At 42.3% G+C, this 3,000-nt stretch overlaps 5 non-coding genes and 6 pseudogenes across 5 annotated transcripts; all 11 read right to left on the bottom strand.

Annotated features, from left to right (window-relative positions):
- Window positions 1–94: 94 nt before the first annotated feature.
- Window positions 95–203, bottom strand: LOC132968600 (5S ribosomal RNA; annotated as a pseudogene).
- A 121-nt stretch (window positions 204–324) lies between these two features.
- Window positions 325–444, bottom strand: LOC132968586 (5S ribosomal RNA). The gene has a single exon (XR_009671244.1). It is a non-coding gene; the product is annotated as a 5S ribosomal RNA (ribosomal RNA).
- Window positions 445–567: 123 nt separating this feature from the next.
- LOC132968591 (5S ribosomal RNA) lies at window positions 568–686 on the bottom strand. The gene has a single exon (XR_009671247.1). It is a non-coding gene; the product is annotated as a 5S ribosomal RNA (ribosomal RNA).
- Window positions 687–808: 122 nt separating this feature from the next.
- On the bottom strand, window positions 809–917 carry LOC132968594 (5S ribosomal RNA; annotated as a pseudogene).
- A 122-nt stretch (window positions 918–1,039) lies between these two features.
- LOC132968580 (5S ribosomal RNA) lies at window positions 1,040–1,158 on the bottom strand. The gene has a single exon (XR_009671238.1). It is a non-coding gene; the product is annotated as a 5S ribosomal RNA (ribosomal RNA).
- Window positions 1,159–1,278: 120 nt separating this feature from the next.
- On the bottom strand, window positions 1,279–1,387 carry LOC132968601 (5S ribosomal RNA; annotated as a pseudogene).
- A 123-nt stretch (window positions 1,388–1,510) lies between these two features.
- LOC132968603 (5S ribosomal RNA) lies at window positions 1,511–1,629 on the bottom strand. The gene has a single exon (XR_009671249.1). It is a non-coding gene; the product is annotated as a 5S ribosomal RNA (ribosomal RNA).
- Window positions 1,630–1,752: 123 nt separating this feature from the next.
- On the bottom strand, window positions 1,753–1,871 carry LOC132968589 (5S ribosomal RNA; annotated as a pseudogene).
- Window positions 1,872–1,993: 122 nt separating this feature from the next.
- LOC132968582 (5S ribosomal RNA) lies at window positions 1,994–2,112 on the bottom strand. Its single transcript, XR_009671240.1, has one exon. It is a non-coding gene; the product is annotated as a 5S ribosomal RNA (ribosomal RNA).
- A 120-nt stretch (window positions 2,113–2,232) lies between these two features.
- Window positions 2,233–2,341, bottom strand: LOC132968596 (5S ribosomal RNA; annotated as a pseudogene).
- A 123-nt stretch (window positions 2,342–2,464) lies between these two features.
- LOC132968590 (5S ribosomal RNA) lies at window positions 2,465–2,573 on the bottom strand (annotated as a pseudogene).
- Between the last annotated feature and the right edge of the window lie 427 nt (window positions 2,574–3,000).

Raw genomic sequence — 3,000 nt, forward strand, 5'->3', positions numbered from 1 at the left:
TTAAAGTTGTCATGCCCTTGATTCTGGCTGAATTTTTGGACATGTGAATATGTCTCTCTATGATAAAAAAAACATATGATCAAAAAAATGAAAAAGCTTACAGCATCTGGTATTCCCAGGCGGTCTCCCATCCAAGTACTAACCAGGCCCGACCCTGCTTAGCTTACGAGATCTGACGAGTTCAGGGTGGTTTGGCCGTAAGCCATTATTGTGTGCAGAAAGGGGCCTTTTAAAGATGTCATGCCCTTGATTCTGGCTGAATTTTTGGACATGTGAATATGTCTCTATATGATAAAAAAAAACATTTGATCAAAAAAATTAAACTGCTTACAGCATCTGGTATTCCACAGGCGGTCTCCCATCCAAGTACTAACCAGGCCCGACCATGCTTAGCTTCCGAGATCGGACGAGATCGGGCGTGTTCAGGATGGTATGGCCGTAAGCCATTATTGTGTGCAGACAGGGGCCTTTTAAAGATGTCATGCCCTTGATTCTGGCTGAATTTTTGGACATGTGAATATGTCTCTCTATGATAAAAAAAAAAACATATGATCAAAAAAATGAAAAAGCTTACAGCACCTGGTATTCCCAGGCGGTCTCCCATCCAAGTACTAACCAGGCACGACCCTGCTTAGCTTCCGAGATCGGACGAGATCGGGCGTGTTAAGGGTGGTATGGCCGTAAGCCATTATTGTGTGCAGAAAGGGGCCTTTTAAAGATGTCATGCCCTTGATTCTGGCTGAATTTTTGGACATGTGAATATGTCTCTATATGATAAAAAAAAAACATATGATCAAAAAAATGAAAAAGCTTACAGCACCTGGTATTCCCAGGCGGTCTCCCATCCAAGTACTAACCAGGCCCGACCCTGCTTAGCTTCCGAAATCGGACAAGTTCAGGGTGGTATGGCCGTAAACTTCATTGTGTGCAGAAAGGGGCATTTTAAAGATGTCATGCCCTTGATTCTGGCTGAATTTTTGGACATTTGAATATGTCTCTATATGATAAAAAAAAAAACATATGATCAAAAAAATGAAAAAGCTTACAGCACCTGGTATTCCCAGGAGGTCTCCCATCCTGGTATTAACCAGGCCCGACCCTGCTTAGCTTCCGAGATCTGACGAGATCGGGCATGTTCAGGGTGGTATGGCCGTAAGCCATTATTGTGTGCAGAAAGGGGCCTTTTAAAGATTTCATGCCCTTGATTCTGGCTGAATTTTTGGACATGTGAATATGTCTCTATATGATAAAAAAAAAATATCATCAAAAAAATGAAAAAGCTTACAGCACCTGGTATTCCCAGGCTGTCTCCCATCCAAGTACTAACCAGGCCGGACCATGCTTAGCTTCCGAGATCGGACAAGTTCAGGGTGGTATGGCCGTAAGCCATTATTGTGTGCAGAAAGGGGCCTTTTAAAGATGTCATGCCCTTGATTCTGGCTGAATTTTTGGACATGTGAATATGTCTCTATATGATTAAAAAAAAAACATATGATCAAAAAAATGAAACAGCTTACAGCATCTGGTATTCCCAGGCGGTCTCCCATCCAAGTACTAACCAGGCCCAACCCTGCATAGCTTCCGAGATCGGACGAGATCGGGCGTGTTCAGGGTGGTATGGCTGTAAGCCATTATTGTGTGCAGACAGGGGCCTTTTAAAGATGTCATGCCCTTGATTGTGACTGAATTTTTGGACATGTGAATATGTCTCTATATGATAAAAAAAAAAACATATGATCAAAAAAATGAAAAAGCTTACAGCACCTGGTATTCCCAGGCGGTCTCCCATCCAAGTACTAACCAGGCCTTACACTGCATAGCTTCTGAGATCGGACGAGATCGGGCGTGTTCAGGGTGGTATGGCTGTAGGCCATTATTGTGTGCAGAAAGGGGCCTTTTAAAGATGTCATGCCCTTGATTCTGGCTGAATTTTTGGACATGTGAATATGTCTCTATATGATAAAAAAAAAACATATGATCAAAAAAATGAAAAAGCTTAAAGCACCTGGTATTCCCAGGAGGTCTCCCATCCAAGTACTAACCAGGCCGGACCCTGCTTAGCTTCCGAGATCGGACGAGATCGGGCATGTTCAGGGTGGTATGGCCGTAAGCCATTATTGTGTGCAGAAAGGGGCCTTTTAAAGATTTCATGCCCTCGATTCTGGCTGAATTTTTGGACATGTTAATATGTCTCTATATGATAAAAAAAACATATGATCAAAAAAATGAAAAAGCTTACAGCACCTGATATTCCCTGGCGGTCTCCCATCCAAGTACTAACCAGGCCCGACCCTGCTTAGCTTCCGAGATCGGACGAGTTCAGGCTGGTATGGCCGTAAGCCATTATTGTGTGCAGAAAGGGGCCTTTTAAAGATGTCATGCCCTTGATTCTGGCTGAATTTTTGGACATGTGAATATGTCTCTATATGATAAAAAAAAAAACATATGATCAAAAAAATGAAAAAGCTTACAGCACCTGGTATTCCCAGGCGGTCTCCCATCCAAGTACTAACCAGGCCCGACCCTGCTTAGCTTCCGAGATCAGATGTGTTAAGGGTGGTATGGCCGTAAGCCATTATTGTGTGCAGAAAGGGGCCTTTTAAAGATGTCATGCCCTTGATTCTGGCTGAATTTTTGGACATGTGAATATGTCTCTATATGATAAAAAAAAAAACATATGATCAAAAAAATGAAAAAGCTTACAGCACCTGGTATTCCCAGGCGGTCTCCCATCCAAGTACTAACCAGGCCGGCCCTGCTTAGCTTCCGAGATCGGGCGAGATCGGCCGTGTTTTTTTTTTAATCTTTTATAATCAAAATTACAAAAACATTTATAATTCTTTCACATCATTTCCAACAAATGCTATTATAATACATACACCCTCTAAATTAAACCTCCCCTCTGACGCAAACGGCACCCTAAAAACAATAAAAACATAGCATCAGAAAAAAAAAAAAAACTCAAACCACCCCTGATACCCCCAACTCATGACAACTCTT

The sequence above is a fragment of the Labrus mixtus genome, unplaced genomic scaffold (assembly GCF_963584025.1).
Source record: "Labrus mixtus unplaced genomic scaffold, fLabMix1.1 SCAFFOLD_27, whole genome shotgun sequence".
Classification (NCBI taxonomy): domain Eukaryota; kingdom Metazoa; phylum Chordata; class Actinopteri; order Labriformes; family Labridae; genus Labrus; species Labrus mixtus.